We start from the raw sequence: 11,781 nt of genomic DNA on the forward strand, positions 1-11,781 counted from the left end.
TTAATACTTAGAAAAATGAGTTGAAGTGTTAATTTATCCAAAGTATGTGGTCCGAGAGACCAAGCATGACTAAGGTTCGGTTTAATACTTAGTGAAGTAACTTGATATATCAATTTACCCAAGGTATGTGGTCCAGGGAGTCAGGCATGATCAAGGTTCTGTTTGATATTTAGAAAAATGAGCTGAAGTGTCAATTTATTCAAAGTATGTGGTTCGGGAGACCAGGCATGACTAAGGTTCTGTTCAACACTTAGAAAAATGTCATTAAGTATTAATTTACCCAAAGTATGTGGTTCGAGGGATCAGACATGACTAAGGTTCTGTTTAATACTTAGTGAAGTAACTTGATATATCAATTTACCCAAGGTATGTGGTCCGGGCAGTTAGGCATGACCAAGGTTTTGTTTGATACTTAGAAAAATGAGCTGAAGTGTCAATTTACCCATAGTATGTGGTCCGAGAGACCAGGCATGACTATGGCTCTATTCAACACTTATAAAGATGTCATTAAGTATTAATTTACTCAAAGTATGTAGTCTGAGAGACCAAGCATGACTAAGGTTTTGTTTAATACTTAGTGAAATAGACTAGAATATTAATTTACCCAAAGTATGTGGTCTGGGAGACTAGGCATGACTAAGGTTCTGTTTAATACTTAGTGAAATAGTACGTAGCGTATAATATTATTAACAAAAGTATGGCAGAAAAGACTTTCATTAATAATAGTACCTTCGCAGGTTATTTACATTCTAAAGGCGTGGGATACCATGTTCATCTAGATCTTCAAGATAGTATGTGCCTATTCCAGCCATTGAGATAATGCAATATGACCCTTCCCAATTGGGCCCTAACTTTCCCCATGTCGGGTTCTTTGTAGTACCCAAAACCTTTCTCAACACGAGGGCTTCAAGTGATAATGGCCTAAGCTTTGCGTTGGCATCATACCCTTGCTTGAGCTTATGTTGGTAATATGCCAATTGGACCATGGCATTTTCTCTTCACTCTCAAATTAGATCTAAGCTCATTTCTAACAGCTCATCATTGTTGCTCGGAGTGAAAGAACTTGTTCTTAGTGTTGGAAATCCAGTCTCTAAAGGAATAATAGCATCGACTCTATAAGTCATTGAAAACGATGTCTCTCTTGTTGATCTGTGAGATGTGGTCCAATATGACCAAAGGACATAAGGCAACTCTTCTACCCATTTTTTGTTTGCATCATCCAACCTCTTCTTGAGTCCACCCACTATGATCTTATTAACAGTCTCGGCCTATCCATTCCCCTGTGGGTAAGCCGAGGTGGAATACCTATTCGTAATTCCAGGTCACAACAATACCTCCTGAAGGCTTTGCTATTAAATTGAAGTCCATTGTCCGAGATGAGTGTGTGAGGGATCCCAAATCAGGTGACAATGTTTTCCCAAACAAATCTCTTGGCATCTACATCCCTGATATTTTCCAATGGTTCAGCTTCACTTGGTGAAGTAATTCGTGCCGACTAGTAAATATCTCTTATTCCTAGTTGCCTTAGGAAAAGGTCTAACAATATCCAAGCCCCATTGAGTAAAGAGCCAAGGGTTGGATAGAGGATTAAAGACCCCCCCTAATTGATGAATATTTGGGGTAAATCTTTGGCACTGGTCACACTTCTTCATATATTCTTGTGCTTCCTTCTGCATGTTCGGCCACCAATATCCCTGTGTAAGGGCTTTGTGAGACAAGGATCTACCTCTTGTGTGGCTTCCACAAATTTCTTCATGTAACTCCTCCAGAAGTAGCTTTGATGCCTCGGGTGTATGCATAGCAAGTACGGCCCAGAAAAAGAGCGCTTATACAACTTTTGGTCCTTGGACAGCCAAACCAAAGAGCCTTCCTTCACATCTTGTCAGCCTCTGTTTTCTCTTCAAGTAAATATCCTCTTTAAGGAACAATACTATAGGGTCCATCTAGCTGGACCCCACCCTGATTTGATGGATTTGGACCATTTCCCTCTTCACTTCAGTAGGCTTGCATAAGTCTTCAACAAGGATGACTCGAGATAAACCATGTGCTGAAAATGTTGCAAGAGTGGCTAGAGAGTCACCATGTGTGTTTCCATTCCTAAGGATATGCAGCAAACTGAAAAACTGGAATCTGATTGCAAGCGCCTGACTTGATTCAAATATTCTTGCATTCTCACGTCCCTGGCCTCTAACTCTCCCTTCACCTGGCCTATGACCAATCTTGAATCTAAGAATATCTCCACTACCATTCCGTCCATTTTTTGAACCATGGTTATCCCTGCCAATAGAGCCTCATACTCAGCCTCATTATTTGAAGCCAAGAAGCCTAGTCTTAAGAGTTTCTCAATAGTGATCTTCTCAGGAGATACTAGAACTAGCCCCCACTCTGAATCCCTTTTGGTTCGCTGCATCATCAAAATATACCTTCCAGGATAAAGGTTCCTGCGAGGAGACCATGCCAACCAATTTTTCATCCATGCTCTGCTTCTTCACAAGATTCAGTGAATTCGGCTACCAAATCTACAAGAACCTGGCCCTTGATAGAGGTGCGAGGCATGTACTTGATGTCAAAAGCTCCTAGGATTATACCTCACTTGGCAATCCTCCCTGTGAAATTTGCACTCTGAAGTAGTGATCAAAGTGGAAGTCAGGTTAAAACAATAACTGTGTAGGATTGGAAGTAGTGGGAGGGTTTATGTGTAGCATGTACCACTGCCAAAATAGCCTTTTCTAGTGGTAGATAACGGACTTCTACCTCATGTAATGACTTGCTTACATATTGGCCTCTGCACACCACCATCAACTCGAATGAACACCAAGCTCACAGCATGAGAAACCACAGCAATGTAGGCAAACAAGACTTCGTTCACACTAGGCCTGGACATGACAGGTGGCTGAGAAAGGTATTCCTTAAGCTGTAGAAAGGTCGAGACACACTTCTCGATCCACCCAAATCACTTCCACTTATTCAACAATTAGAAGAAAGGTCTGTATCTGTTCGTTGATCGAGAGATAAACCAGTTCAGGGTAGCAATCATCCTTGTTAGTTTCTGGACCTCTTTGGGATTTCGAGGTGATTGCAGACTATTTATTACCTTAACTTGATCAGCATTGACCTCAATTCCACGGTGGGTGACCATATAGCTAGAAACTTGCCTGATCCCACGCCAAAAGAGCACTTGGAAGCATTAAGGCGCAACTTGTGTTTTCTTAGTACTTCAAAAATATCCCCGAGGTCTCCTACATGCTCGGACACCACCTTACTCTTTACCACTATATCATCTATATAGACTTCAATATTCTTGCCCAATCGTGACTTAAACATCCTAGTCATCATACACTGATAGGTAGAACTTGTGTTCTTCAAACCAAAAGACATCACTTTATAGTGGTAATTTATGGTAGGGGTGACAAAAGCTTTATTCTCTTGATCATCCAAGGCTAGTGATATTTGATGGTATTCTTGAAAGGCGTTTAAAAAGCTCATCCGAGAATGGCCTACAATTGCATCTACCAGCTAGTCTATTCGAGGCATAGGGAAAGGATCTTTTGGATAGGCCTTATTTAGATCGGTAAAGTCTACACACACCCGCCACTTCCCATTCTTCTTTTTCACCACTACAGTGTTGGTCAACCATTTGGGGTAAAACACTTCCTTAATAGCCCTAGCTTGCTTGAGTTTCATCACCTCGTCTTTGACAACATCAGAATGGTCCTTAGATGAGCGCCGAAGTGGTTGCTTTTTGGGGGTAACAGAAGGAGTGATATTCAAACGATGATAGGTGAAGCTCGAATCCACCCTAGGAGCTTCGTATGCACTCCACGCGAACACGTCGATGTTCCTTCTGAGGAACTCTATCAGCACTTCCTTCTCTTGAGGAGGTAGCTAAGTTTCGACCTAAAAAAACTTCTCCAAATCATTACCTACAACAATTTTCTCTAAGTCCTCGCATTTCACCCCCTCGGCTGTTTCTTCCACGGGTAAAGTTGGAGTCTTTGATTGCTACAAGCTCTTTTCAGCAGAGGCCGAGGACTCTATTCCTGGCTGATGGGTTATTGCAGCGATCAAGCACTGCCTTGACATGGACTGGCTTCCAACCAGCTCTTCAATCCGGTCCCCAGATAGATGTTTTACCTTTAGATGCAAAGTGGAGGAAACGGCCCCTAGAGAGTGAAGCTAGGATCTTCCTACAATGGCCGTGTAGGGAGAATAGGCATCCACTACAATGAAATTCACCTCCACCACCTCTGATCCTGCTTGTACAGGTAGAAGAATCTGGCCCTTAAGGATGACAGCTTTCCCGTCGAAGCTTACCAAAGGCAAATCATAAGCTGTCAAGTTCATAGGTTTCAAGCCCAGCTCGCTGTATAAATCGGGGTACACAATCTCTGCCCCATTGCCTTGATCCACTATCACCCTCTTAACATCATACCCCCTATCCTAAGGGTAACCACTAAGGCATCATCATGCGGTTGTATGGTTCCCACCTTGTCATCCTCAGAGAAACTTATTGTTGGACGGTTCTTCACTCTAGCCTTCTTTTGCTTAGGTTTGGAGTCCTCAGTAGGTAGTCAGGCTACAGGCATCACCCTGGAGAGGTGAGAGCCGGTTCTCTTCAGGGCCACAAAGATGACATTAATAGTGCACAGAGGGGGCCTTAAAGAAGCATTCCCTTGAGCCCCTGACCTTGCTTGGTCCCCTTGCCCATTGGGCCGATATAAAAACTATTTTAACCTTTCATCTCAAACTAGCTGCTCCGGATGATTCCACAAAGTTCTATAGTCTTCAGTGGTATGTCCCCGTTCTTGGTGGTACTGGCAATGAAGGCTTTGGTTACACCTTATGGCATCTCCTCCCATCTTATTTGGCCATTTGAAGTATGGCTCGTTCTTAATCTTCTCCAAGACTTGATGCACTGGCTCTCAGAACACCGTGTTAACCACCTAAGGGGCTGTAGACCTAGATTGCCTAGCAAAATCCCTTTGGGGCCTGTTATTGTTGTAGCAGTCCGGCCTGAAATCCCTTATCTCTAGAAGGATAACCTTACCCTTCCCTTTGCCTTGTTATTGGTCTTTCTCGACCCTCTTGTACTTATCAATCTGGTCCATGAGTTGGTGCACACTGGTAGCAGGTTTCTCGGTCAAAGATTTCCTCAAACCATGCTCGGTAGGCAAGCCAACCTTGAAAGTCCTGATGGCCACATTGTCAAAGTCACCATCTATCTCGTTAAACATCTCCCAGTATCTGTCGGAGTACGTTTTCAAGGTCTTCCCTTCTCGCATGGCCATAAACAATAGGGAATCTAAGGGTCAAGAAATCCTATTGCATGTAATGAAGCAGGATCGAAAGGCCTGAGTGAGTTCCTTAAAGGAATTAATGGAACCTGCTCCCAAGCCATCGGACCACCTCATCACCACAAGCCCCAAACTAGATGGGAATACCTTGCATATTAGAGCCTCGTTTTTGGAATGCACTACCATCATCTAGTTGAAGTGGCTTATATACTCCACAGGGTCTGTTCGACCATTGTACATGGTGAACGTGGGCTGGGTGAACCACCAAGGAAGTCTTCCTCCTTTAATCTTGCGCGTGAAAGGTGATCTGGAAATTTGGTTAAGCATTCTACTCATCGCATCATTTCCCAAGCCTTTGGAGGATGAATTCCTGTTTCTGTGCTCATGGCAGTGGTCCTCAACATATGAAAAAGACTCATTGGGGGGAGTTCTTGATCTGCGTCTGTAACTACCATCCTTTTCATTGTCAGAAGAGAAGTCCAAACTAGAGGGAGTTTGCTTTCGCCGTTCATGGCATAGCTTTATCTTCAACTGATCAATTTCCAGTTGCAAGGCTCTGGTATCCTTCTCATGAGAAAGGTGGCTTCCATTTCGGGACTGGCTTCTACTAGTTTGGGTGGTATACACACTAACTTCCCGGTCCCTTTTTCACTCGAGGTTGACAAAATGGTCTTCACGTTGGGACCCCATAGATTCTACCTAGTGTGAACCTGATCCTACCATAGTTAGACGTCAAATTGACTAAAACACCATAATTTTCCACAGATAGCACCAATTGTAAGGATGCAATTTGGATCTCAAGCCCAAAAGATAAATGAACTTAGGCCCAAAAAGCCCAATACAATGAATTTTTAGAGAGTGGGTTGGAAAACTGGGCCTTAATGAATCAAACAACAAGTAAAGTGGATTCAGATGACAAGCAAATGAAGATAGACTTGTTTATTCTAAATAAAATCGTCCTCGACACAATCCGAGGAGACCAATTCTTATATATTGATTCTCAAATTAGATTACAAGTTCAGTTCTTGAGTGCTACAGTGTTTCTATTTCTATTTCTCGATCCCCCTTTCCTCAAGGGTCTCTTACATTATATATCTCCCTTTGAATGATCTTGGCCCTCAATTTGTTATCATCCAGGCCACTACGTGAGTGCTTGTCCCATCGGACACCCTCTCTAGCCCTCTGTGAGTTAAGGTGGCCAAGGCAGTACTGTTCAGGGGTCTTTTCCACATAAATGCAGCCAGAAACTTAGCTGCAGAGCATTCAATGTGGTGGCAGCAGTTTTTCCTTAGATATTTCGTAGCTCCCATCCTCCCTATACGTTCATGATGCATGTCTTTATCAATAAAACCTCCTGGAATGTCATCCTGGATGACAGGAGGCACATCTTGATCTTCGTTGCATTTAGCTGAGGGGATATTCCTCCTCGGACAACCTCTCCCACCCTCTATAGTCATAGTTTGCTCGTGAAGTTTGACTTATTACGTTTTCCTTGCTACTAATCTATTCTCGGATCACGAGGTCTTCTCAGACAATGCCCAAGGCCCAATATACATTTAGGCCTGCATCCCTACATATGTAATATAAAAATTTTACATATTAAAACATAAACTTATGATATACAATGAAAATAAATATTAAATTTATTTTAAATTATTTAAAACTTTTGCTAATAGAATTTTAGATGAAGTAGGATTTTAAATTTCTTATAATTTAGAAAATAGATTTTTATTTTATTTTTATATAAGATAGAATTTCTACTCTAGCCCAATCTAAGTGTATATATGTGTGAAGCTCCCTCTTAAAGACTTGAACCCCGACTCTTGCCCTCCACATCCCACAAGCATTTATACTTGTGGAGTGAGTACCGCACCAAAGGTGTGCAGTGAAAAATAGATTGTTATTTATAGTAAATTATTGGCAAAAGAGATTGATCTACATTAACTATTTGTTGTCCCCCTAAAATATATATATATATATATATTGTCACTATATTAATAATTAATGAGAGTGAACTGTTTTTATGCATTTAGTGATATAACCTATTACCAAAACACTTTAATTTTGAAAAGAAAAAATTGAAAAGGAATGGTGATTTTGAGGAGATAAAACATGGTATTTGAGGCTTGTGAGCATTATTTTGACTTTCTTAATACATAATGTAAACAAAGAAAGAATAAGTATTAACTTTATGATTATATATGAGATCTTCACATGTTTTGTAACCAAATTGCCAAACACTCTTCATAAGAGTGTCATTAAAAAGTAAAACAAATACTAAACTAAAACTCTTAATTCACAGGGAAAAACTAAAATTTGTAAAACTTAAACTGTTTAGCAAGTCTGTTGAAAATTTTAAAAGTAGATAAATTAACACTTAAATTAAAATTGGTGACAAAAAAACATGTATTGACAAAATAAATAAATAAATATATATATATATATATATATGTTAAGGCTGCCAAAGCCAGACTATTTATAAAATGAACAAACTTAAGATGAAGAACATGAAGTATAACAATAAACAGTAAAGTTTACGTACACACCTCCATTCCACAAGGAAGATAAAACAAAAGTTCAGACTTCAGACCATTCTAATTCGGGTATGTATGAATTATGATCGATGTGTGAGATTAATGTTCATGTTTACTCTACATTTAAATTTTAATATTTCACTTAAGTCAAGTCTATATATATTATATATAAAACAATTTTTTTTCCCCAACTGGTTTCCCTTTTTCTTGTTTCGTTGTCGTTTTGCATACTGTTTCAATAATCCTGATCCACCATAAGTTGTCAAGTCACGATTGGAATGCTAAGAAATAGTCACAATTTCCAGAATGCTACTAAAGCTAATCAAAAGAATAGGCATAATTATGATAATTAATTTTATATCTTATAATATATAACTTTCTCTGAAAGATGAAATAAACTATTATTCAATTTAATATATAGCTGATAGCATTTTATTATGTGAGGTAATAGATTGTAAGAATTCCTTTTCCCTTCTTTATTTTGTTCTATATTATTTACTGTATTTGTTTTTCCTTCTCTTTTTGGTCAATTTTTCTATCGTGCAATGTCTCTCTGTTTGAGGAAGTGAGCTTGCCCTCTTCCCCTAGGCAGTAGAAGTATTTTTGTCCCTTCTAACAAAGGAGAGTTTGTATCTCTAAGGTAACAGGTTGCCTTTAGAGCTAGTGGGCTTCTTTTTTTGGGGTTGTAGGGAACACAATTGTTTTTTCTGAGTTTGTATCTCTTTTTTTCTTTTTTCTTTTTTTCTTTTTCTTTTTGTATCTCTGTTTTTTTGGTCGTCCTTTCTGTGACGGTGCTATCTGTTCATTGGAGTAACAAGGCTATTCCACGGATTGTTGGTTTCTCTTTAAGGATTGGGGAAAGAGTTTGTCAAAGGTATGGACGACGGTGATCAGGAAAAAACTCAGGAGGCAGGGACTTCAACCGAGACGGAGCAGGGGCATGAAGAAGACGCTGAACGTTACGATGGTTTGGTTAATTCATCATTAATGCAGAGAGATATTTCCTTATCTGTAACGGATTCTATCCCTATTAATCCAGCTGTTCCCACAAATAATAAGGGAGTAATACCTCCAATTAATGCCGACATTGAAGAGGGTTTAAAGACTCCTAACTGGTCTGAAACAGTAGAGATTGATGAGGAGTTAATCAGTTTTGGGAAATTTAGTTTGGCTGACCTGGACAATATTACCACAGAGGCACGTGAATATTAAGGAAGTAGACGTGCAACACACTTACCTGGCATGTGAGCAGCAAAAACAACAACCTGCTAGGGTTTCTAGCCCGACAAGAAACAAACGTATCCTCCCTCAATGGACACGTATCAGCAGGAGTAACCATGGAAGAGTTTTAGTGCAAACAGAGAAAATTACAGGGAAGAAGAGAGACATAGCAGAATCCGATGATCATTCAGGGTTGCCTTCAAAGCAAAAGCGGGCTTCTCAAAATGATGATACAAGACCTTTTAGATTGGTGGAGGCTGAAATGCAGCCCCACCAACAACAATGAGTTGTTTAGCATGGAACTATCGTGGGCTTGAGAACCTGTGTACAGAGAGAGAGCTTGTTGAAATAGTACGGGCAAAAAATCCCTCTATGGTATTCTTAGCCGAGACACTCAGTGATGAAGCAAGGCTAGAGATTATTCAGAGAAGTATTGATTTTGACCATCGATGGGTGGTTCCAAAGGTAGGCAAAAGTGGAGGTTGGTACTCTTTTGGAAGTCTTCAATCAATCTGAAGGTAGAGGGAAGCAGCAAAAATTATATTGATGCTATTATCAATAAAAATACATAATCAGAATGGAGAGTGACAGGTTTCTATGGCGAACCCAAGACAGCAAGAAGGTTAGAAGCTTGGGATACACTACGGAATTTAAAATCACGTTTTGACTCCCCGTGGTTGTGTTGTGGGGATTTCAATGAAATAATCAAAAAAGATGAAAAGATGGGAGGAGTAGTTTGGTCTCATAATCCGATGCAACTATTTAGGGATGTTATAGACGAGTGTGGGTTTATGGATTTGGAGTTTGTGGGTCCTAAATTCACGTGGAGTAGGCACTATGAGAATGGAAGTTCAATTTGGGAAAGACTTGAGTGAGGTTTGGTCACCAATACGTGGTTCTTGAAATTCCCAGGTTCGAAAGTTCATAATTTGAGGTGCGATTCATCGGATCATTGTCCTTTGTTGATTGTGCTTTTGGGTCTAGAATCACCTCCCCGAAAGAAAATATTTCGTTTCGAGGAGATGTGGTTGTCAAATCCGGGTTGTGGGGAAATAGTACAGGCAGTTTGGAGGAATACGGATGAAAGCGGAGTGGGAAGAAATGTCTTGGCAAAAATAGAAAAGTGTGGAAAAGATCTAAGCTGGTGGAATAAAAATGTGTTTGGGAATGTTCAAAAGGAATTAGAATGGTTGAGGAAAATACTCCCCAAAGCCGAGATTGCAACAATGGCTAGCGGGAATAATGATCAGGTTAGAAAAATTAAGAAGGATATTGAGGAATTGTTGGGGAGAGAAGAAATCATGTGGGCTCAAAGGTCTAGATTGCTTTGGGCAAGGAATGGGGATAGGAATACAAAGTACTTTCATAGCTGTGCCACAAAGAGATATCGAAAAAATCTGATTGAAAGAGTTAGAGATGAGGGTGGAGAATGGAGAGAGCTTCCTAAGGACATTAAAATAGTGATGATAAATTATTATAAGGTCTTGTTTTCTTCCACAAATCAGACTGGTTCCCAAGTTGTTCTAGATTGTGTCACCAGTGTCATCAGTGAGGAGATGAACTCCTTCTTAAGCCGAGAATTTGAAGAGAGTGAAGTTGCCATTGCATTACAACAAATGGCTCCCCTTAAAGCGCCAAGTCTAGATGGAATGCCCCCCTTTTTTTATCAGCACTTTTGGGGTACGATGAAACAGGATGTCACCTCATCTATTCTAGCTTGGCTAATTTCAAGTACCTTGCCTTCACCCTTAAATCATACCTTTTTAGCTCTCATTCCTAAAACAAACTTACCTGAACATGCTCACCAATACCGCCCAATTAGTCTCTATAATGTGCTGTATAAAATCTTTTCAAAGGTTTTAGCCAACCGTTTAAAAAAATACTCCCATCCATCATTACAGAACACCAGTCTGCCTTTACCAAAGATAGATTAATTTTAATAACATTCTTATGGCTTTTGAGACTTTACACAGTTTACAAAAATACAAGTATGATTCGCATGGGTTCATGGCACTAAAATTGGATATGAGTAAAGCTTATGATCGAGTAGAATGGAACTTCGAAAAAATTATGAGGAAAATGGGTTTTAATGAAAATTGGATAAAGCTTGTCATGGTGTGTGTGAAGACAGTTACATACTCGGTCTTGGTGAATGGGGAGTCGTGTGGTATGATTCAGCCAACAAGAGGGATTAGATAAGGTGATCCCCTTTCCCCCTTTCTTTTCCTTCTTTGTACCGAAGGCTTAAATGGTATGATAAAAAAAAAAAAAAAAAAAAAGCAGAAAGAAGTGGTGAAATACATGGGTACTCCTTTTGCAAAAGGGGTCCTAAACTAACGCATTTGCTCTTTGCAGATGATAGTCTTCTTTTTTGTAGGGCCATAATGGAGGAGTGTGGAAAAGTGTTGGAGATTCTAGAGATGTATGGAAGAGTCTCTGGACAAAAAGTGAATAGAAGCAAAACAACACTATTTTTCAGCAAGCATACCTCAGTTGATGTAAAACATGACATCAAAGTAGCTTTGGGTGTTCCAGAAATCATGCAGTTTGAGAAATATTTGGGTCTCTCTTCTTTTGTTGGAAAAGGAAAAAAAGCTAGTTTCAACTACATCAAAGAGAGAGTATGGAGGAAATTACAAGGTTGGGAAGGTAAATTACTCTCTCAAGCGGGTAGAGAAGTGTTGCTTAAATCTATTATCCAAGCCATCCCCACATACACAATGGGATGTTTT

The sequence above is a fragment of the Quercus suber genome, unplaced genomic scaffold, assembly GCF_002906115.3.
Source record: "Quercus suber isolate HL8 unplaced genomic scaffold, Cork oak 2.0 scaffold_438, whole genome shotgun sequence".
NCBI classification, from domain to species: Eukaryota; Viridiplantae; Streptophyta; class Magnoliopsida; order Fagales; family Fagaceae; genus Quercus; species Quercus suber.